The following is a 26,243-nucleotide window of genomic DNA, read 5'->3' on the forward strand; positions in this document are numbered from 1 at the left end:
TATCATGTGAACAGTTATTAAGTCAGATCAGTTTTCGCGTAACCTCTAGAACAACATGGTATAGTGATTTCTTTTGCACTCGAGTCGCTACGATAAATAGTGTGCAAAGGTCTCTTTTCATCCGAATTGTCAGTGCTTAAAAAAATGAAATGGAATCTTTGAGTCTTACGTCCCACCTGATACCGGTTAGGCTAAAGGAGTCGGTGATTATGAGAATTGAGCGAAATGGTGGAATGAAGAAGGGGGAGGAAACGGGAGAACGCCGAGAAAACCCACGCACACGGTGTTTGTCCACCACAAAGTTCACTTGGCGGGAGCAGGGTTTGAACCCGGGACCCCATGCACTAGAGGGGAACGCTCTACCACTGAGCCACTGGGGCCCCCTGTCAGTACTTAAAGTTAGTTATCAGAAATTATAGACGTTTTTTCAAATGAGTATGCGGGGCTCTTGCAGTTGAAGTAGTTGATCCTTGAACAACAGGAAAATAAAAGAAATCATTTAAAATTTTTCAAATTTATTTACGAGTGGATCTTTAAGAATATAAATTTTAACGACTCCACTATGTCACCCACTATATAATAAAAGTAATGAGCATAGGGTGGGGCAAAATATGCAGAAGAGAACACCGTAGAAAGCTCAAAAGAAGAATCAGAGATTCGTAAGTATTTAGATTTCGATTTCATAGGAGAATGTAGCCTTCTGTGATAATAGTGTTTATTTAGAAAATTGAAAGATTTGTATATGTTGAGTACAATTTGTAAACGAGCTGTTCCCACTGTTCATATTAGTGTATATTGAGACATAAAAAGAATTTTAATGAAAATAATATACAGTCTGTCACATAAATTAGCAAAACTTTAAAAAACTGTTTTATTGTTAATTTGATCATTAAAGTTAGCTGTTAATTTTTATTGGTTTGATGTTCAAACAATTTATGCTACGGTAAGATTACACTACTTCTCAGTATATTCCGCTCATTGTGCTTTTTCAATACCGTAAGTACAGGTATGGTACCCCTGAAATTTGTTAAAATTTTACCTTTTAAAGTATCCAACCGTTTTAAATATATTAGTCAAATTCTTAAACATTTCTTTTTTAATATTATAAATACAATCTTACCTTGTCCAGGTGTAGCAATACCGGGTGAAGGAGTTGGTGACCCTTAAAATAACAATAATATTCCATAAGTGTAAGTAATTAGTAGTAGGTATATTGTATAATTGAACATGCCAAATGCAGAATTTATCTCATAATAGGACGGTTCGAAAAAAATTACTTTTTTCAAATCGAATTCCTATAATGCGGAAAAAATGGACTGTGTATGGAAAGTTGTAACTGCAGAATCTTTTCTAAAATCGGGCCATATCTTCAGTTCGTCCGTCAAATTCCAAGTTTTGTCAAATTGTCAAAAATCGTGCACTTTTGAAACATCCTTTATAAAATTCACTTTATTTCTTATAGTTCTAATATGGTGGTATTTTTTTGTAGATACCTAAAAATACACACAAGAAAAGTAACTGGAAATCGGATTCTACCCTCCGTTTGTGTATTCTGATCAAAATTTCGTTAAATTGTTCAAAATCACAGTTTTTGGAATACCTTGTACAAAGTATTGTTTTCTTGTTATTGAACTGAAATTTCTTCATTACCAAGAACATTAATATTTTTCTTTGATCAAAGTCCTCAACTGGAAGTAAAGTACGAGAATCAGGATAAAGGAAGAGAGTAAAAAACACGACCTTGAGACTGTTCAGTACCAAGATAATACTGGATTTTTTGAGATTTGTTTAGAGAAAGAGATTACCGAAAATGTTAAACACAATAGTGAACGAAACTTACAAGCTCTATATTCACAATCATAACCTCGAATGTGATTGGAACTGCATGATAGGTTCAGTTTCTCTGACACATTGAAGGCACCAGTTGCTTCCAGTATATTATAAAACTGTGATTGAAAATGAGACGTTCTTGGTTATTGACAAAAGTAGTAGGAGAATTGAAAGGCAGAAGTTAGAAGATCATTAAAAAATAAATTTGATGTGTAGCCTAAAGCTGTATAATTTGATGATAGGAAAAATGATACACTTGTACAAAAAAATATAGGCAATACAATGTACCGCTGAATAAGAAAATGCCATATATCCTTACTTCAAGAGACTGATAGTCTGTTTATTGCCCATATAGAAATGGATCTAGAAAAAAACTATACATCTGAAGTATACATTTTGCTTAAGAAACAAATCTTGGACTTAAATAATATTTTTTAATCGACTGTGATGGTAACTAGTACTGGAGTGAAAAGTGGGGTTATGTATAATATATATAGCATGCTAAACAAGAACTATTCACAAATGATAAACTGAGTACTTCGTCACTCACATGAATCACATTTCTTATTTCTTCCCGTCTTCGAAAAGTTCACGTTCACTGATACGTTGACTGGCACGTATGAAATAAACCGAAGTAAATATTGCGAAAAAGAATTGAGAAACGATTATCGACAAAGAAATAATGGAACTCCTTTTATACAACTCACAAAATATAAAAAAGATTTATTAATGTTTTTTTATCCAACTAAGGGAAAACATGAAGTATTTTTGAATAAATATACAAGAATCAAATATTTAATTAAACTAAAACGCTTAATTTTTGCTTACCTATTTCAGTTGGAGGAAAACAACGTTGTGGAGTAGTTGAACCTTAAAAACAATATTGCATTACCTTGGGTAATTATATTATAATTAAGTACCATTGTATTATTTGGTTAAAGGAATTTTAGCCCCTTGATATATTATCTGACCAATATAGTGTATAGATTAATATTAAGTGTGTAGATTAACAATGTCAAATTAGGTAGAATTTTAACAATTACTGTGCATGAAACGTATAGACGCTTGATAACAGACAGAAGCTTGAACAGAAGCTTGAATACACATGGCTCTATTATTATGTTACTTCACATGTGTATATCTGTTAGGACATTAGCACGGTTCAGTAAAATTATCTTTACATATTTTTATGTTTATTAAAATGAAAACCATGTAGTAGACAAGAAATGTTCTATCAAGTATCTTGGATTTTGACTAACATTACTAAGCAATCTAGGAAGATTATCAAAATTATAGAATTATTATTAGCAAAGAACATAAACCACCAACACACAACCAAATATCATATTGAGACTTCCCAACATAATCAGTATTATTGACTTATCTATAAATATTCAAATAATAATTAAAAATATTTTGTTTTATCTGAAATAAATATTGCATGGTATTGAAATAATTCTTCTACTTTTATAGAAGGCAAAATAATAACAAACTCATATCAGGAAGATATATCGATCTTAAGACATTTAACTAAATGTTTAATATTCTAAGATTTGTGCAAGAAAATTGATGCAATTCATTAATTAAATATGCTATGCGTTCTTTCTTGTATGTAGTATTATTACTGATAGAAAAATAGTTGAGAACAAACTGGTATAAATATCAGCCATGCAATACATACAGTGTAATCGTTAAATGGATAAACATAAGAAAGTGGTATTGTATTGGTCAGGCCATGGTCCCGCGTTTTCCTAAAGTTCAAGCAACACATAGTTTTTTGGAAGACGAGACAGGGAAAACTTTGTCTGTTATCAAGATAGCTTTATTTCGATTCAAGCTTGGATCTCAAGGTTCACCGCGTTTCTAAGCGTCGTATTACTATATATAAACGTATTACTGAATCGATTCAAAATTATAGACGTACAAGAACACAAAAGGAACTAAAAAGTATTTTAGGATTATATTCATTTCTCAGAAATCATGTTTCCAAATTTTCGTTTATAGCGGAGCCATTACAGCGTCTCTTGAAAAGAATGTTCCGTACAAATGGACGAGTTACCAACAGCAAGGTTTTAAGGAGCTCAAAGAAGTGATCTTGTCGGTGCCTACTCTTATGAAATTCCATCCAGAATGAGACGTGTACGTCGTCACGGACGCTTCGATTCGCGATTTAGCTGGAACAGTTGTGCAACCAGTTCTCGTGATGTAGGGCCACACGAAAGTTCATATCAGCTATTTCATCTAGAACTTGCGGCTTTGATTTTTACGCAAAGACGCTTTAGATATTTTTTGTTAGGACGTCGCTTTTATTTGCGTATAGATTGTCACTCGCTGGATTATTTACGTTAAGCTAAGAAAGAGGCTAAGTTTTCTCGAATTCTTCCGGAGTTGGCGACCATAATTACACTATTTCTCATATTTTGGGTGCTTCCAATTGTCTTGTAGACAGTATTAGTCGCCATGTATATTGCACAAGAGACGAAACGGATGAACAGAAAAATCTGGAAGATCACTGGGTCTTTGCTATAGAAGATGATAAACTAAAGGAAGAACAGTCTAAGGATATCTTGAGTTGATTTTAGTTTAGCGTCCCGTTCAGCAGCGAGGCTATATGAGACGTGGACCTACTGATTAACGTGGAATCCGAACCACATGAGCTTTCGCCAGGAATCGAACCCGGGTCTCCCACGCCAAAGGCGCGTACGTAAGGATATCTGTTACACGGATATTATCCTCTTTTTGAAAGGAAAATACCGCAAAATTACGATATTGAACGACAGACACTTCGATATGAGATGAAGGATGGTTTGTTGTACCGAAAACAGACGGCCAACTGGTACACAGTTATTGGTAGCTATTCCTGCCCCCTTACGAGAGAAATTGTTTCAGTCAGTTTATAGATATACTTTAGGTGGTTCACATTCAGGATTCACAAAAACGTTTAATTTGTTGTTAAATTCAGTATATTTTCGATACATGAAAATGTTCGTCATCTAGCGATGTAAAAATTGCCAAGTGTGCCAGCGCTCAAGAAGATAACGGGTTCGCCTCAAGGTGTTTTACAAACTATGCCTAACATGCCTCCTTTCTTTCGTATTGGTGTTGATGTTGCGAGGAGGTATTCTGATGCTAATATTCTTTGGCGATCGCAATCGCAATACTACTTATGTAGTAACGACTACGTTGGGTGAACAGCCCGCCGCCGCATTGGCAGATTTTTTGTACATTGATGTAATTTTACGCTTTTGTTTGTTCAAATAAGTGATTTTAGATAAGTCTACGGCGTTTACTGGTTCTTTGTTTCAAGAACTATGTTATATTTTATATATTTGAGACTTCTGCCCGCTATATTAAAGATCTTTTGAAAAGGAAAGTGGATCCTAACAATCATGGTAGTTGGGTGAGTCACCTGCCAGCCTTCACGTTTGCTCATAACATCACTGTGAGCCATTCTACGTCAATTAGCCCATTTAAATTGTTACACGGAGTAGACCCTTGTTTAGAGCATTAGGCTATCATTAATGGACAGTGTATACACAGTGTAAATCAAGAGCGTCTAGCCACTCTTGTAGATAATAGACAACATGCGCAGGATAAATTTTTAATCGATTTCGTACTTCAGAGAGGTTTTAAAGTAAACATCATAGATCCGTACAGTTCACGGAAGGACAGCGAGTATGAATTCTTGACCATTCAAAACGGAGAGGTAAAGCCAAAGCATTTTCCGGATTGTTTTTTGGACCTGCTGTTGTAGGAAAAAATTATGAAAATGCATGTTTTGTGAAGAACAAAACTTCAAAGAGAAGAGAAAAATGGAGTCGATTTCCATCACTAGACTTAAACCACACTACCCGGATGTAATCCCAAAACCGATGACAGACGATGGAGAAGAAGAAACAAGTGACGTGCAAGTGATAAATGTTGCCAAAGATTGTTCTCAACATAATGAAGAGTTGAACCAGCTAACCTTTACCACTGCACTGAGTGATCCCGTGGAAATTCAGCGAGTTGTGGATGTGTTGGAGCTTCTAGCTTTAATGGATTTGTCTCAGAAATTCGCGACAAGAAGCCATTATATGGTTATGATGAGGACATTAACAACAAAGTGAGTGTATATTATGGTAATATTGCAGATCTGAAGTGTGACATCATGGTTAATGGAGCGAATGAGACCGTTACTCCCTTGTCTGGAGCCGACGAAGCAATTAACAGAAAAGATGGGAAGGAGCTTGCTGAAGTTTGTAAAAAGCTAGGTTCGTTAAAACCTTGTGAGACTAAGATCTCTTCGGCTTTTAATTAGCCAGCGAAATATGTGTTATTCACTTGCGCGCCAAGTGAAAATAATAAGAGAATCTAACAACAATGATACACTAATTGTCATGAACGCGCTTTCGAGAGAATTTTCGGACGATAGCGTTCCCTAATTTGGGGACTGGGAAACTCAACTATGATAAGTTTCATGCAATGTAGATTGCTTTATCCACAAATTGAAATGTTCTTGAAGCTAATTTGCAAGATTTCGATCGCATTGTTCTGTGCATTTTTGATAAAGAGAACAGGAAATTATATGAAAATAATATGTTTGCTTATTTCCCAGTGCGGATTTTAAAAAAAAAGTGGTTAGTAGTGCGTATATGAAGGTTAGTAAAGCTCTTACAGCAACTCTTATTCATATGTGATAGTTATGAATTAAAAGAACGATCATTAGGCACAAAAAAAAATTCACTGATGTTTTCACATATTTCATTTGTCACTTGTCACTTGTCACTGAACTATATCACGTACTCACTCACACTAATTAGTAATCTTCGGTTAGTTAAATCCTGCACGACAGGTTTTCCTTTCACTTACCTGAAAAGGAAAAGATAAATTTAACTTGGATATTAATTATACTTTGATTTGACGTACGTTTGTTTTCTATTCAGATCATAAGCATAAAAAATCTGATAACTCCATTTTTATACTAGCTGGCCTAGTACTTATTTCATTTATTTATTTATTTTGCAATTTTCAATATGACTATTTTACTCAAGTATAATTTGGTAGATCATTATATATATATATATATATATATATATATATATATATATATATATATATATATATATATATTACATGTTTACCTAATTGAATTTCACCGTGTTAATACTTTAAAACTGCGGTTTTCCTATTTTTGACATTAGTTTTCTCTATTTTGGCATGATTTTCCTGATAGTGATGAGTATTTTTACATAATTTAGTCCATATGCGCATTCTGTGATATAAGTTTTTAGTTAGTCGCGTTACTAATTAGAATATGTACTCGTTTGTCTGTAGATTTTAGTGTTATTTTTATTACAATTGTGTTTCTATGACTGCTATGTTATTGTTTGTAAGTAATTTCAACATTTTATTAGGAGCATAGCAGTTTAATGTAATGGTACTGAGCAGAGTTATTTTGTTTGAATGCATGTATTTGCTTTATTATTTAGTGAATCAAGTCACAGCTTGGTATTTAAGATACATATATATATATATATATATATATATATATATATATATATATATATATATATATATATATATGCATAGTGTGCGTTAACGTATTTGAATTTTATTTGAATTTCGTTCTGAGTTTAATTTTATTTTAGTTACTTATTTAGGGTGTTACGTGTCTGTTCGTCTGTATTTTTTATAGATGATCCTGGTTTTATCCATGGCCTTTGGTACTTCTGCCAATTTTGATGTGTCGATTTCAAGTGGATTTTTTAAATGAGTTACATGGCCGTACAATTTACCACTATGCAATTCCCATCATGTTTAACGTACATTTTGCATTTCCGCAATCCCTGCCTGTTTCTTGTTTATTTAAATCATTGCACTCTGCCAATAATTCGTCGTATTCTATATAGACGTGTTTTTAGCTCATAGAATTGACGCTTTACATTCACATAGAGCAAATATTTTTTTGAAAATTAATGAATTCTTACAGATAGAGAATATTTACGTTCTAAGAGAGGTATTCCTATTCTAGGGAAACTTTTTCATTTGGCTACCCAAGGACAGCTATCGTCCTTTCAAAAGAAAAACAAGCTAAATTAGAATCTACAGTTATGGAGTTCAGGAAGCAGTTACTGAGGAAGTCTTTGTATATTCAGAATGTTTCTGTTGAATTAACAAATTTTACAGCTGAAATTGGGAAAAGAATTTTCAAAAGATGGAATTTTTTTCAAAACATTGTTGGATCAATCGAAATTTATCAATCCGAACAAAAAGTAACATGGAGCTGCCGGTTACTTATAAGTCCGCCTGTCCTCCGAAGTATTGGATGTCCATTGCTTTCAAGCTTTATATCTTGCCTACTTTGGACTCTTCTGGAAATCAGGGTATATCTGAAATTGCTATGGAAAACATATTTGACAATTACACCCTGTAGGGAATACGCTCTACACCTATTGACAGTTGAATAAATACGCACTTTTGGATTGTGTATGCGAGGATTACTTTACGCTGATAAGAACCACCATTCACAGTTTCTGGAATTCGAAATAGGGCCTATTGTAATTTAGATTTTTCGCAATTTTAGACAGCTGTATCTCTGAAACTATGCACTTTTCGCCATAGGTCCATACGAACTTTTTCTCTTATTTTGATGTGAGAATCACTTCTCACAATTTATCGCTATAATTCATTTAACACTCTGTATAAGGTTTATGTGATATTGGAATGCTATGTATCTAAAGACATAAATTTTACCTCCAAATTCTTGCGGTATTGCTGAAGCTACTGTACTTGCTCCTAGGATATAATTTTATTTCCTGTAAGTCTTAAAGTGTTGTACTCTTCAATCCAAATTCTTGTAAGTTTTTATACATACATCTTCTATGGTTTCATACCCACATCTATTTCTTATAAGGACGGTTTTATATATACATCTGCATGTTTTAAAATTTTATATATATATATCTAATTTTTATAAGGGCTATTTTCATTACACAACTATCTTACCAATTGCTAAAATCTTAACTTCCTTTATATTAATATTATATTATATTACATGTTAAAGCAAAATTATCTTCCTATCACCTCCACAAAAGTGAAGGATAAGTAAACCCAAATACAAATATATTTGAATGTATCTTCTTCAAAGTTAACTTAAGAACCTTAAAGATATCCTATTTTTTTACAAAACAACAATAATTTTGAAGAGAAAAATAACAATAGGGAAGGATTTAAGATATGAGACAGAGGTAACGAATCACTTTTATTCTTACATTTCCCAGACTACTTGTTGGTAATGATTGAGTCAATATTTTTGATCACTGAAGTAAGGATCAATCCTTTTTTGAAACTCAGAATTTCAAATTTACTTTTTTTCAAATATTGCGCAACGAAATCAATTGTCTTGCATTCTCAAGAGCATAATGGCAAAAGTAAAATTGACAAAAAGGTTGTATATTAAAATATTAATTATCGTTTTTTTGCAATAAACTGTATCAATCGAATATTTTTGAACAAAATAAGAGTAAATAAAGAGGTAGACATTAGTTCTAAGATTAAACGAGGTACAGAGAGGAACACTTATTATATGCAAGTACTGTATGACATCGAACAGAAAGTATACACACATATATTTTGTCTAGCACCAGTTGCATTATTTTGTAGTCTAAGAACATGCTATGAACATATTGCATTAAAGTATAATATATCTTACAAATTTATCTCTATTAATGAAAGTCGTAATATATTTTCAATATATTAAGAATTTCAATATTTCGTTTCGCATTAGTTACCCTCCAAATAGTGACGGTTCTGTGAATAAAACTGGTTGTATGTATGATGAACTTCTTGTAACTTAACTTATAATGAACGTGCTTATTGCCTACGCATATGATCACCGAAGGAATTAAATGTTAAAAAACATAAGTAGATAGTCAAACTCACTACGAGCGCATTTCCCCCTCCACCCCCTAACTACCAAAAAAATTTATGAAGCCACCCCTGACTATTGTACTTTAACCCAGAAGGAGCCAGCTAATTATTGAAAGTTACAGAGCGCAAAGTATTCCCATAACTATAATGTTAAAGTGAGATTGAATATGCTTTTATGGCATTTAAAATCATAAAAAACTTACATCTAAAACTACAACTAAATTATTCTACACATTTACAAATATAATCATATCCATAATTTTAACATCTACTACATCTTCCAAAGCTACAGAAGTCACTTGTACATTCTTTTTTAGTTTGCGTTGCAATTGATTTACATGTTGTGCAATAATATCGAAAATAGTCTAATTTTATTATGTTTTGTTTAGGCATTTATTATATAAATGAATTGTATATATATTTCATTTTTTTTCTAACTTATAATGACCCCATGGTAGGGTACTGATCCCATCCTTTAAAACACATCTCTTATCATCCACGCAAATTAAAGCTAACTTATTTACTTCTATACTGTACAAATCGTGCTTATAACTTCTAATCAAATTCATCTTCTTACAATATTCTTTTTGGCTAATCAAACAGTCCTTATATTCGTTAAATGTAAGTTCGTTATACACGACACTCTTCTTAACACCTTTAGCTTTCTTACAACACTTTTCTTTATCGAACTTACCTTTAAAGTCTTTATCTGTTAAATCTATTTGAGGTGCTTTTATACTGTACATCTTACTTCTTAAGCCCACAAACTCTTCTATGATTGTGCCTTTAATTTCATCTTTCATCTTACCAAGTATTTTCTTATTGATTTGTGGTATCTTATATTTGTTATCTTTAGGGTAATCACTCGTGTCGAAGTAATCAATGTAATTTTTCATGTCCTCGTACACATCTTCTGTTTGGATATGGTATATATAACTATCGGTATCTGTATAATATACTTCTAGTTTGTCTTGATATTTTGGTTTCATCACATTATAATGGAAATCGTACATTAAATATTTTGACAAATCTAGAATTGACATACCAACATAAATCGGTTTGTTAAATTGCACTTTAACCTTGTTCATGTGAACTGCTACTAAATTTTCCGTAAAAACTGTAGTACTCTTATAATTCGGTTTTGCTACAAGCTTCTCGTATTTTTTCTCATCACTTACAAGTTTAATATTTTCCATAGATTTCCCAAATACTGAATTATTCATGAGCTTATAAAAGTCTTTTTCAAAATCATTTGTTGCTTTCGTTCTCATTTGTGTGTTTAAATCAATATATTTATTTAACCAATCTGATTGTTCGAACTCTATTACTCGATGTATCTTTTTAAGTTTTAATCCAAGTGAAAAACATTGTTTTAGGTTTCGATAGTGAATTACATATTTTTCTTTGTCATATAGGGTTGTTAATAGCTTCGATTGTTTTGAACCAGGCGGACATATATTTTGAGGAGCTAATGGGTAGTCTTTGTGATAGTCATGTAATTCTTTAGGATATTCAAGATCAACTTCTAATATATAACCAGTATCAGAATTATCAGTTATACTTGTAAAATCTATTTCTTCAATCTCATCTTCACTTAACCATCTAAATCCCTTATACGGTAGATATTGACTCATTGCCCACCCATACAAGTTATTGGCATCTAGATACATTAAGTAAGAATCTTCTTTATTTTTATCATAATCTTCCATATACTTATTATTTGCTTTAACATATCTTTTTGAGCACTGACTAATCCTACCTCTTATACCTTTCTCTACCATTAATACCAAATCATAATCCCACAACAATTCTAATTTCATATTTGTCATCTTTAACATTGCATCCCAAGCTAAACCTGGTGCCGTCATATACCAAGCAGGATCAAGATCATAAGCTTTAAGACATGTTTCTCTAAAGTTCTAAAATACATCTGCTAACAATAATACATCTGTTTTCAAATATAAGTCATGGTATTGTCGGAGATTCTTAATGTCAAATGTTTCCCATACTTTCTTTGCATGTTCATAATCTTCATCACTTATATGTGTGTTCATAAGCTTGTTGAAGAATGCTTCCTTTAACGGTAATTTTCTTTCTCTAAACCTATCCCAATTGTTAACATAATCATATGGGTAAACACCTTTTCTTATTACAAGTTGAAACTGTTCTTGATTAGGATAAAAGTGTTGTGTATGTATCATTTGCTCAGGTTTCAAGTTTGATGATAATTTGTCTAAACTAGAAGCCATAAATCTAAATGAATCTACAAATTTCAATTTAATAGTTCCAACCTTTTTACTGAATGATATGTATCTTTCTTCATTATTGGGTATTAGATCTATTTCTTCTTTATTACAACCAAGCTCTTTTATAAACAAGTGAGAGTCATATCCTGTCAAGTTATGTATGATCACTGGTACAAACTTTGGTACTTTGACTTTTAAATTGCAGTTATTACATAGAGGTGCTACAAATTTTCCTGTTATATGATCGTGATGCTTAACTTTAGGATTTTCTTTAGTATACTCCTGCTTACAGTAATAACAACATTTAGATTCATTGAACTCTTTTCTCTGACTTTTTGTTAATGGTAATTCGTTATTTTGTTTGTATATGTTCGATATGTGTTTGGCTTCTTTTGTTAACAGTCTTATAAATTTATTAGCAGCGTTCTTACCTCTATACAAAACAGGATTGGATTTACTTCCATCGCTCTTTACTACATAATAACAAAATCCAGATGGTTTATGTTGTTGATATTTTTCCGTATATGGCTCGTTATCTGGATAACATTCTTCACAACCCATAACTTTATATAGCAAACATTCAAAATCAGCATAAATCGAAAATGGCATTTTCATTGTGTATTGCTAGTTTTTAAATTCAACACATTTACCTTCTTCAGGCATTATTATTTTTACTGGATCATTTAACGAACAATCTTGCTCATGTTTATTTAAAGCGTCTTGTGAGTAAAAGTATAACAAACATCTATCACATAAATATTTTCGAGCTCTCCGTTTAGTTAACTGTGCACATACTAGTTTGCTTAAATCCTTAATCCAACAATAGTGTGTTTTAACTTGGTCTTCATTTTGTTCTTTTATATATAATAAATTGACATGATTTTCTTGCTTGTTTTATTGTGTGATGTAGTATATAGATTGAATAGTCTTTATCATATGCATAAACATTTATAGAAATATTAAGTAATTTTTCAGCTCTTGGAATATCACATAGTTTTACAGGAAAATGAATATTTTTTTATTTTTCTTCTAAGTATTTAACACCTTGCTTGTACTGGGAAGGTCGTTGTGGATCTTTATTAACTGGGTATAGTGCAGAACAAATTGAATATAAGAAACATTTTTCATCTTCGTTCTTTACATTTATGATTGCTTGTTTATTTTTAATTTTATCAGGTAAATCTATGTATGTTGATCCTCTATATGGTGTATATTTAACGATTGCTAGTTGTAAAAAGTTAATGTTTATAAGAGCCCAGCCAGAACCTCTAGCTTGGAACTCATCCATTCTTGTTCTTAATCTTTGTTTCGTCTTAGTTATTTCTTCTTTTAAATTACTTGATTGATATATTTCTTGGTTTTCATTGTTAAAATAGAAGTTTTGAGTTTCTTTACCTTTCTTATATGTACAACTTATATAAAGATTAGCTTTCAATGAACTATGTTTACTTAAGCTAATTTGTAATCTGTTTAATATAGCTTTAGATGTTGCAATAATATATTGTTCAAGTGGATCTTGTGGTTTGTAATCTGTTGTAAATTCCCATGTTTCTAATCTTGATTTCATTGTCGTTTCTTTGAGTTTTACATCAATTGGTACTGATTCAGCTTTGATTTTTGGTTCTTCAAATACTTCTTTTTGAAATGGGAATATATTTCTAATCTGCCTTCTGCTTTGTTCATCGTCATGTTGTTTAAGAAGGTTTATTAGTTCTGCTTTTCTTAATCGGGAATAGCCTTTTATTCCCTTTTCTTTACATTGTCGTCTTAACTCTATTACAGTAAATTTACTATAATTACTCATCTTATTTACTATATAGAAAATCTTACTACTCAATTTTTATCTTCGCCGGATTATTTCTGTTCATTTTTGTTCTATTTTTACCCCCATATATCCTAATACAACGCTTAACATTGTCTATATATTACGCGTTGTATTAGAACACGGCTTTGATGAGAATACCCCATCAAAGTCACATATACAGATATTAAAATTAAATCATTTTTGTAAGCTTACTCATCATCATCATCATAATCATCACTGCCATATTTATATTCATCATCACTATTCAAATCAGATGTTTTTTGTTGCATTATTAATAATTCTTTTTCCTTTAACATTATTTGCTTCTCTAGTAGTGCTGCTAAGAGTTTAAGATCATGATGAATAAGTTTAAGTCTATCATGTAATAAATCAAATTCTTTCTCCATATTTGTTATATAGAAAACCAACAAAAATGAAATAAATTTAAAATCTAAGAATAAAAACAAACATGACTAGTGCTAAGGAAATATTATCTTACAAACCTGTATTTGATTGTGTATGTAAATATTTAGATATTGGTGGTTATAATGATGAAGACAAAATAAATTTTAGCATCTCCATAGGTATGTTAGATCATTTGTTCAAGAAAGCCAATAAAGAAAAGAACTCATTTCTTATACAAAACATTCTCTATGCAAATGTTATGAATTTGTCTGATGAAATATTAGATTCACTGACTAATGAACAATGGTTATCTATAGGTTATGATGATAATGAGGAGGAATATAACTATGATCACATTACAGAAGACTTCATACGCAAATATCAGGAGAAAGTTAATTTCAGCGAAATATGTTCATGGAAAAAGTTATCAGAAGAGTTTATAAGAGAATTAGCTGATAAAGTTGATTGGGAGATTATTTCAGGAAGCCAAGACTTATCCGAAGACTTTATAAGAGAATTTGCAGATAGAGTTAATTGGAAAGAAGTATCGTATAATCAAAACCTATCTGAAGAATTTATTAATGAGTTTATAGATAAAGTTGATTTTGATGCTATATCTTATGGAAACAAACTCTCTGAAGCCTTTATACGAGAACATGCAGATAAAGTTTCTTGCTTGCGCTTATCTGGAACTAAACAATTATCAGAAAACCTTATAAGAGATTACGCTGACAAACTAGATTGGGAAATAATTTGAATATTTCAAAATTTAACAGAAGGATTTATTGCAGAGTTCAGACAGAGTTCATTGGCATAACATTTCAATTTATCAACACCTCTCTGTAGAGTTTATATATATATTTAGACATTATGTAGATTGGAGAGTTATAATAAGAAAATACCGTAATAATCCTGATTTAGGTGGTATATTGAATTTTGCATTCGATGTTACAGCAGATGGTTTGTTTAATGTTTAACTAATTACCTTTTATGACTATTATATCATAAAAGTCGTAACCTTAATTATTAGATATTAACCTTAATTATCTTTTATGATTATTATATCTTAAAAATTTTAACTTTAATTATTTAATATTAACCTTAATTTTCAGATAATAACCTATCATATAAACAATCAATTTCTTTAATCAATTCTTCTTCTGATAGTGGTGTCCAAAACTCATTACCCTTACCTTTACGTATATCTAGTTCTTGCTGTATTAGGTTGAATAGCTTAATACTGTTAGGATCTCTAAACTTTTCATATATTATTACATGATTCGGATATTTTTCTTCTGCTTCATTAAGAGGCTTATATAGACTTCTCTTTTGACATCTAATAGCATAATAAGGGAAAGAATCATTAGGTTTGTTCTTCTTGTATATGATTAGACAATTATCTTTTGAAACATCATCTGTATATGGTGCTGCGATTGTTTTAAGATGATTTATTTCCTTTTCTTGTTTCTCATTGTTTATACGTAATTCATTCATTTGTTGTTCTATTTCTTGTAGTCTTGTTTTAAGTTGATCGTTGTTATCCTTATATTGTTTAAAGTCTTTAGAGAAATAGTCTTCTATAATATCATAACACCTGTCATAAAAGTCCTTAGATATCCAAAAAGCAACAGCAAGAAATATTTTCCTGTAGACATATGTTCCGGAAATAATAACATTTGTTTCTGTATCTCCTCCACCTTTTACTAGATACTTAGAGCGATTCCTCGTATATGAGGAGTCGGTTATTTTTTGATCGTAGTATCTTATCAACTCTTGTGATTCTTTGTTCCTTAACCAATTATCAAATCTTTTCCCACCATCTTGACACAGTTTAGTAGCATTGAAGTAACCAGTTTTTTTATCTATAATCAACTTAAAATCACCAAACAGACAGTACCAGTAATCATCTTTAATCTGTTCATAGCAAATATCATTTAAACTATACGAGTTATCCATAGTACTTATATTTATTATATAGAAAATGTTAATTTAATCATTTTCAGAGTTTTTACCCATACAAATAGATTCTTATCACCATGATTTTAGCTATCGATAAAGGTTTAACTTAATTATCTTTTATGGAATAAGGCCATAAAAGAAAAACATTTATATTTTACACTACAACATTACTGTTATCTATCCAACTATTATGTGAACCATCTAACCCTAACCATTTAACATATACTCTATCACCTTTCTTTCTCAACACCTTTTCTACCAAGTATTCATCTTGGTGTTTCGTCTTTAATAGTTCTGGTTCGTAAAATCTACCTTGCACATCCTCTTCTTCTAAATTTTTATTCTATATGTAGGCGGATTGGATGGAATAACTTCGCTAATAACAAATACTTCTGTTGACCAATTAGGTGTATATCCTTTCACAAATATCCCTTTCGATTTACTTATACGAACATGATCACCTAATTTGTATTTAGGTTTAACACGCTTATATTCTTTCTTATACACTTTCTCCAATATTGTTTGCTCATTCTTCTTATTAACTTTTATAGGTTTTAAACCAATTGTTCTATGTACTCTATTATTATAATCACTAACCAGTGTTGGTAATATCTCTATCCATTTATAATTTCCTTGTGTTGTGAACCTTTTCCACATGTTCTGCTTAAGTGTTCTATTAAATCTCTCAACAACAGAAGCTTTCTTACCACTATAGGTTGAGTAATGATTAATCTTATTTTCCTCCATTAACTTCTTAAACTCTTTATTATAAAACTCTTTACCGTGATCTGTTTGTAAGTTATTAGGTTTTCTCATTCTTAATATGGATTCAAATGCTTCTGTAACATTTTCCCCACTCTTATCTTTAACAGGAACAGCAAACGCATATTTCGAGAACACATCTATAATCGATAGCAGATACTTATAACCTTTATTTAATTTGGAAACACCTTTTAATACTCCACTATCCATTTCAACAAGATCAGCTTGCCAAAGATCATTGATACCTTTTATAACTACACTTAATCTGTCAAAGTTTTTTCTAGATGGTTGGTGAATTTCTTCTATAATGTCTTCTCTAACATGTTTACCTTCTTCTAGTCAATCGGGCTTTTTAACGAATTGAATTTTAGTAACACCACATACAGAACAAATACCTTTCTTTAGATATCTTCCATTCTTTGTTTGTTCAATTCTAATGGTATCTTTCTCCGTATCTGTTAACTTCTTACACTTAACACAATACATCATTATTTATTGTATAGAAAATCAACAAAAAACATAAAATTTATTACTAACGTCTTTAGGAAAGCTCTCTTTTTATGTACGTCACAACAAACAATAATTGACCTTCTTCCATAGCCGAATTTTTAGGTGGTTTAATCGTTATTATATCATTCTTCTTAAAACCAAAAGGTATATTTTTAATCAAAGTATCATCTAAATATATGTCTAAAAAGTATTTATCCAAACTAAAATCCATGTGCATTATTTTCCCATTATAGAAAAATTTGTAAAAGTTAGAGATTAAATATACTAAAGATTGGCTCCTTAACGTTTTTAGCTCTTAATCGATATAGTAGAGGTACAGTTTCTTTCTGCATAATCAATTTAGTAGTATCAATCCTAACCTTTTGAAAATCTTCTTTCTTTATGTTTTTGTCTTGTAACGTTTCTAATACATCTTCAAATCGTTTTCTATCGTTCTCTAATTGGGTTTCTATTGATCTAAGTTGACTTACGCTAACAACATCATTTAAATTCTCCAACAATTTTAATTTTTCTTCACTAATATCAACATTATCTTTTCTATCTTTAACATTACCAAATATATCCATACTCATTTATTATACAGAAAATGTCCATCCTAATTTTTCAAAACATTTCTTTAACATCTCTATTTGTTTAGATGAATGTTTAAAATCAATATGAACATCGTGCTTTTTCAACAGATGGTACAATACACATTTCAAGTTAATAAACAATACTCTTTTCGGATACAGTTCTTTAAAGGTTTTGTATAAGTTTTCGAAGTCGTTTATAAGTGTTTCTTCCATATGTCGTAAGTTTAATGGTTTTTGATCGGTAAGGTGATAGTGTATTAAATAAACATCATCATAATATTTTGTGTATTTGTTTTTTTTAATACTTCTAGAACATCTTTTGTTGATATTAAATGTTTTGATATATCTCTAAATTCATCATTTAACACCTTGAACACATCTCCAGGAATAATTCTATCCTGTAAAGCTTGTAAACGAGATAACTGTAACTTAAATCTTTTTATAGTATCATACCATGGTTTTCTTACGCAAGCAGCTCTCATTCCTTCACAAGTACTGTAAACAAAACCATTCGCTACAGAACAATTATGACAAATATATGTACTCCTGCCTTTTGTTAATGACTTACTACCACAATTACTGCTTTTTAATGGTGCGGTGCTATAATTTGATAACATATCCTTTAAGGTAATTATTGGATATAACTTTACCAACTCTTCTCCCGTGTACAAAAATTTAGGTATTAACATTTTCCATAACTGAACAACTGTATATGCGTTGTTTTTATCTTGTAAGTCTATCTTACTAACATCACGAAAATACCAATTAAAATTAAATCTAACTAGTGCATCTAGTTCATCCTCATTTTTCTCAAAATAATCTAAAAATCTATTGTGTATAGCTTCCATATTTATCTTAAAACAAAACTTTTATGAATATAAACCATAAAAGTACTTAAACTTAATAATATTTAATCATTTTTAATCATATACATAACATCACTAAAAGAATACCCTTGATTTAGAAGATTTAAAACCTTACTACAAAGATGACCACATATAACTGAACCAAAGTCTTGTATTCGTTCGTCATTGTAAAATAAGTTTTCGGTACCAAGATATTGTACTAGTTGTTTAGGAGGAACACCGCCATAAGAATCGAAGACGTACTTTATGTTGTTATCTTTCCAATAGCATATCCAATGAGTACCAATGTTTTCTGATTTATCAAAGTTAACTACACCACATTCATTTATATAGGGTTTTTGTGGAAGTTCATCACTCATAAATACGCCTCTAAATTGTTTTATCTTTAATTCTTTAACCAACCTCTCTCTATCGAAGTTGGTCAATGGTTTTAGTTTTTTGATTTCTTTGGTTTACCTGCTCCTTGCTTTTCTTCCATAGCCATATTATGTCTTTTTTGTTCTTTAAGTTCTTGTTTATTCTTCTTAGCATCCAGTACAGTTTTAGTAATTGCTGCTGCACCACCTGCTAATGAGCCAACTGCTCCTAAAGCTGCTAAAATGGCTGGAATTGTAAAGATAAAACCACCCATATGCTCTTTCTTAATCTTTTTTCATTTTTGCAGTAGTTAAAGTTAAATCCATTCCTTTACCTTCTTTAATTTTCTTGGCTTTATCGTTAAGTTGTTTCTTTGTTTATACATGATCAATATTTAAATCCTTTAGTTCGTTATAAGGAGCACTAAACATACAACCTTTAACAGAACACATCTTCCTATTTATTTAAGAGAAAATCTTAGTTTGTAAAAATACAGTTGTTGTTGCTCCAACAAAATCAATTAAGGAATCATTCTCATCTGTTATCCTTATCTCAAAATTGTCAACCTTGTCTTTGGATATAGGGAAAAATAATGGATAAGTAGGCTCGTAAATAATACTATGTTTGAACTCAACATCTGTTTTGAATGATGCTAAAATTCCTGTTTCCCTATGTGTATATTCTGTATCTTTAACAAACATGCCATCTGCTATATTACAGTGAACATTTATAGTATCAAACGGATGAAACTTTGGCAACATACTTCCAATATGTGTTTTGTTCTTTTCTAAAACTTTAAAAACATTAAACCCGAGGACGGTACCTTTACTCCCAATTGTAACATCATTACTATCAGTTTCTATTTTAACTCTGTTTCTTAAATGATCTTCTGATAATGTTATGTTGATGGATTGAGATTTTAAATATTCATTAAGACTGTTTAAGCTGTATTGCCCTTCTGGTATAAAAACTTGTCTGTCACCATAAGAGAAACTGTTTTATTCTGTTGTTATGTTTGGAGTTAGATATGTGCTGTAAAACCCAACTAGTCCTATACTTAAATAGTTGCTACTGTTGTCTAATTCGTAATGGAGTTTCTTCTTTAAAACAGAAGTATCACTCGTTAACTTAAATACCTTACCCATTTATTATATAATAAATGAATGAGTTTGATTTACCTAGAGATATTCCAAGAGAGAAAGTAATCATATTAATAGAAGATGTTATTCAAAAGTTGGAATACAGTTTAAAGAAGAAAAAGAGAAAACTACGAATTGTTAAATATGCATACTACACTTTGATCACGTTATCAGTCATACTTTCTGCAACAACTGGATTTATTAATATTTTTATACCTGTAACAATTTACTCAATATTAACAACGTCTCTTGCAACTGGAAGTGCTATAATAACAGGTTTGTCTTCTAAGTTAAACATAAGCAAAAGAAAAGATGAATATAAAACCATTGTCACTTGTATTAACTCATTTAAAGAACAGTTAGAGATGATAATAACATTAAATGGTGAAATGGATAACATATATATAGAAGATACGTTGCTTAAGATCAGAGAACAACTTAAAGATATAAGATCATAAAAAGTCGATTTTCTCTATAATAAATGAGTAAGAAAATTATTAATTAGGATGTAAAAGAGATGATAAAAGAAACAACAGTTATAAAAGAAATGGAGAGCTTATACCTGATGATATTCGATGCCTTATCGTGGGTCCATCTGGGTGTGGTGAGACGTTTTTGTTATTTAATTTTTTATTACAGCCAGGTTGGTTAAACAATAATTACTTCTATATATATTCTAAAAGCATGAATCAGCCAAAGTATGAGCAGTTAAAAAATCGATTTGAAAAGGCAGAACTAAAGTTTAAGAAACAAATAGCAACGTTCTTAAGCGGTAATGATTCTATTGTACCTATTGATGAATGTGAAAAATACTCTGTAGTAGTGTTTGCCGATTACATTTAAGAGGATCAAGATACTGTTAGAAATTACTTTACAAGAGGTAGGCATAGACATTTAGACTGTTTCTATCTTGCACAAACATATTCAAAAGTACCTAAACAGCTTATAAGAGATAACGTTAAGTTCCTATGCATATTCAGACAAGATGATACTAATCTTAAACGTGTGTATAATGAGTTTGTTGGAGGAGATATGTCTTATGATAAATTTAAAGAGATATGTTCAAAATGTTGGCAAGAAGATTATGGTTTTATAGTAATTGATATGACAAGGAAGGTAAACAATGGTAAGTATAGGAACAAGATAAAACACTTCTTAAACGTTTGACTTTTTTCACGTTTATTTACGTTCTTTGGCGTTTATTGGCGTTTGTTCGTTTTCTATATAATAAATGGATGAGAAAGATATTAATAAGAATATCAAGTTAAAGGAGTTCTTGATAAAGGGCTTCAAATCTTGGAAGAAAGAAAGAGCAGGTATATATGATAAATTTAAGACACAAGAACAACCTGTAATTGATGCTATTCAAAACTTAGGAAGTGAGATCAAAGAAGTAGCAGAACAAAATAAAAATCTAATAACTAAACTTGTTCCAGTTCTACATAAGACGGCTTCAATAGGTCCTAGTCCACTAGAAACACCTAAAAATATAACTTATGATAGTTCCCCAAGTAGTAGTGATACGCCTATAACGGGAGAAATAAAACAAATGAGAAAACAAATTAAAGACAAAGTTGAAGGAGTAGAGCCTTTAACAACAGCACAATCATTTGGTAAGATTGCAACGAAATATTATAGTAAAAGAAATGATAGTATGTTTGGAATAAGAACTGTAGAAGAAGAAGGAAAAATAATAAATAAGGTAGGAAATTCTGAAGTTAAAGTGAATGGTGATGATTTGATAATTAATGGTAAAACTTATAAGGGAACAGAAGGTCTATGGGAATTGTTAACGATGAATACTAATAAAACCATTGAAGATTATGATGATGATGATTTTGAACAGTACAAGGAAATAATAATAGAATCAGATGCTGCCTTCCAAAAATATAATCGAGATAAAAAAGTAGCATCTAATAGAGGTTCTAAGTACATTAATATTATCAAGCCTATTTGGGATAATTATATTAAACCATCTTCACCTCCAACTCCTAAAAGGACTGGTGAAGGAATTAAACAATATACAGAGATACCTAAAGAATATATATTGATGGATGATGTGAGAAAGTTAATTGATCGGTTAATAGTTATAGATGGAGAAGAAAAGGCTGGTAATAATAATTTTTATAATGAGAAAGTAGGTATAGTGAGTATGAATAATAATAAGCTTTCACAATTTATTCCTAATGATCCAAAAGGTATAGGTTATTTGATTAAGATGTTAAATACATTACCACCACGACTCTGGAATGATAAGAAGCTTGGAAAAGGATTAGTAAATGATTTGATTAATAAACTCCCATTCGAATTACATATTCCAGGATTTTCGTATTGTGGTCCGGGAACAAAGCTACAAGAAAGATTAGAAAGAGGTGATAAAGGTATTAACCCATTAGATGAGGCTTGTAAAGAACACGATATATACTACAGAGATAATAAAGATACAGAGTCAAGACATATTGCAGATAAGGAACTAGAAAGTAAAGCATGGAAAAGAGCATTTAGTAGTGATGCGTCAATTGGTGAACGATTAGCTGCTTTTGGGGTTGGTACTGCTATGAATGCTAAGGTTAAGTTAGGATGGGGATTATAAGTTTTTAATTGTTATTATGTATGATTCTTTTATGGGTATATCTCATAAAAGCGTTGTTTCAAGATTTTCTTTATAATAAATGGATAGTGTTGAGAGTTACGAGTTACAGAGTTTTAAAGCTAACACAAGAACGTTTAATAATTTGAATGAAGCTAACAAAGATATTGAGTTTGATTTCGATGTGGGCGATGGCTTTATACATCCACACAAAGCAGATTGTCATATGACTTTTGAAGTTGTTGGTGCATCAGTCGGAGGAACATTTGGTGCAAATGATACTATAAAACTTGTAGATAACTTCTTACCATTCTTCTTTTCTCAAATTGAGGTTAGAAAGCATGGTGTTGTTATAGATAAGATTGAGCTACCAGGAATAACAACAACAGCTGTCGGAAAATTAAAGATTTCCAAACCAGAAGTTGAATATCTAAAACAAGCAGGATTTGAAACAGATGATAAACTTGGTCTAAGAAAGGACTTCAGTGTTTTATATCCATTGAGATTAATTCCTGGCTTTTTAAGTGATTATAAAGATGTTATGTGGAAAGGTGGATTGAGAATAACATTTACAAAAGCTAACAACAATAACGATGTCTTGTATAAATTGACTGGATCAGGAGCAGGTGCAGCAGCTCCTCATGATGGAAAAATAACAATAAAAAGTATGGAGATACGAATGCCTATTGTTGAATACGAATCTAATTATGAAAACAAGTTAAAGTTGAATATTCTTAAAGAACCTAATATCATGTTTTCATTCCATACTTATCAATGTGTTCAAAAGACTGTTGTAGGTTCTTTCTTGGAGTTTGATGTTACTACTCCATTTAATTCTAGACAATTTGATATGCCTGATTTTGTAGTTGTAATGTTCCAAACTGATAGAAGTGGCAAACAAACAGACGATGCAAGTAAATTTGATCATTGTAAGGTAAAGAAAATCTATCTTAAGAATGGGAGGAATGAGGTATTTCCAAAAGAATCAAGAAACTTAGATATTGCTAACTAGGATTATTTTAAGATGTACGAAGATTATACTGCATTTAAGAGAATAACATGTGGCAATATCGAAATGTACTATGACCCTAAAGAGTTTATAGATAACAGACCAATGTATGTGATTAATTGTAGTAAGAGAAAGAATGTATCGGTAAATGAGAGAACAAACGTAAAGATTGTAGTAGACTTTGCAGAAGCTGTGGCTGCTAATACTATATGCTATGCGATTTTAATTGGACAAAAGATCTTTACATATGACCCTAAGAATGAGAAAGTAGTAGAAGAGTTTTAGATAGTTAAATGTATGTTTGTATTAAAGTTTTTCCATAAACAAAAGTGATAAAAAATTATTAAATATTTTTTGGTGAAGATAAAAATTGAAGAGTGTTCATTGATTTTCTATATAATAAATATGATGTCAAGTCATATTGAGCTTTTAAATAAACTTTGAAGTCTTGAACAAAAACAAGTTATTGGATTAAGAGAATTAGAATTAAGTACAGAATATAAGATTGTGAAAATGGAAAAGATTAAAACTAAGTTTGGGAAGAGCATTTTAGCTGAGTGTGAGGATTTTAAGGTCTTTCTTCCACCTAGATTTACAAAACACTTAACAGATAAAATGATTGATGAGATCGTTAAAGATGGTATAAAAATCAAATACACTGGTCTAAAAGATAATTATCCAACTGTTGAGTTCTGTATGTAAATTTTCTGTATGTAAAAGAGGATTGGTTTTATGAATTTCTCATAAAACGAGCATTTTCCTTATAATAAATAAACTATGGCTAATTATTTGAATAAAAAATGATGTTAAAGCATTGAGATTCCTTCGCATAGATGAGTTAGAAAAATGTAAAGCGTATGAGGTAACATTATGGAAATTGATTCAAACACAGCGTTATGGTCAAAGAGTTTTAGTACATTTAGATGAGAAATATAAGACGTTATTACCACAAAGATATAATGATGAAACTGAGCAAGTATTGAAAGATATAAAAAAGTATAAGCTGTTTGTTAAGTATGAGGGTTTGAAAGATTTCGATAATGGTTATAAAATACATCAGTTTTACTTTAGAAATGAATCCAAAAATAACAAAAATTAAACTTGTAATTTTAAGTATGTTTTAAGTGTTTTTATGATTTCATTATCAACATCTGACCTTGTAATTTTAAGTATGCTTTAAGTGTATAAGCGTTTTTTATAATATCAGACTATAAAACTAAGACCTTTGGATATATAGAACACAATGTCATTTGAATTTTAAAGATACATGTATAAATAAGGGATTTATTTGAGTTTTTTGTAATTATATCCTTAGAGTTATGCAATTTAAAAGACATTCAATAGATAGGAAATTTATTTGTCTATTGATTGTCGTTTGAATTTTGAAAATCGGTTAATATTTGACGAAATTACAGCAAGTTCAAAATTTCGGGAATTTTTACGGTTTTTTTTTGAGTTTTCGGGAAAACGTTATTCTTTAAAAAAGTCTTAAAATTTTATTTGACTTATGGTAGTATTTTTATTTTTTCGATTTGTTGAAATTTGTGGAGATATTGAAAAAGGGAAAAGTATCCTTTGCGTTATGTAACCATTTATGCATTTTAGAAAATTGGTTATGTTATTAGTATTCATTTGCCGTTTGAATTTTTGAAATCGGTTAATTAGGGACAGAGGTATTAAATAATAACGTTATTTGGGGGTGGGACTCCCAGTGTTGCCAACTAATTTTTAACAATTATCATATTTATTAGTAATGAGGTGAATTCATCCCTATATGTTTAAAGCGATATCTTGAAAAATTAAAATCCAGGAACGTTCCGAAAAAATATATTGAGTTGGAGACACTGCATGGTAAAAAGATCTAGTGAGAACAGCATTACAATTTGTGAGTTGTGAATTTCTTTGTTTTATTTGAGGAAATCATGTTGAGGAAATCATGTTGAGCTATATGTAAGTCATTCTCTCTCTTTCTTGCTGAAGGTGGAAGGATATAATGACGTGTATCAACTAACATCATAGTTATTACGTAGTCCCATCCCGTGGGATTATGTCATAGTTATTGCGTAGTCCCATCTCGTGGGATTATGTCATAGTTATTGCGTAGTCCCATCTCGTGGGATTACATCATTAATAGCTCCATCTCACGAGTGCTAGCTAAAAAGGTCTGTTGACATGAGGAGGCTAATGCATATATATGTATGTTGGTGTGAGGAAAAGGAAAAAGAAAGAGACTATAAATCTCATGTACATATATGCTCATTCTTCTTCTCTCAACCGCCATCT

At 30.8% G+C, this 26,243-nt stretch overlaps 1 protein-coding gene across 1 annotated transcript in view; it reads right to left on the bottom strand.

Moving 5' to 3' along the window:
• LOC145683294 (uncharacterized) overlaps nucleotides 1-26,243 on the bottom strand; it is a 130,499-nt gene that overhangs the window by 101,705 nt on the left and 2,551 nt on the right. Inside the window, exons 2-3 of the mRNA XM_081754653.1 lie at nucleotides 2,659-2,700; nucleotides 1,121-1,162 (exon numbers count right to left, since the gene is read on the bottom strand). The gene's annotated coding sequence lies outside the window, so the exon portion shown is untranslated. The remainder of the gene's footprint in view (nucleotides 1-1,120; nucleotides 1,163-2,658; nucleotides 2,701-26,243) is intronic.

The sequence above is a fragment of the Thermobia domestica genome, chromosome 4 (genome assembly GCF_964235325.1).
Source record: "Thermobia domestica chromosome 4, izTheDome1.hap1.1, whole genome shotgun sequence".
Classification (NCBI taxonomy): domain Eukaryota; kingdom Metazoa; phylum Arthropoda; class Insecta; order Zygentoma; family Lepismatidae; genus Thermobia; species Thermobia domestica.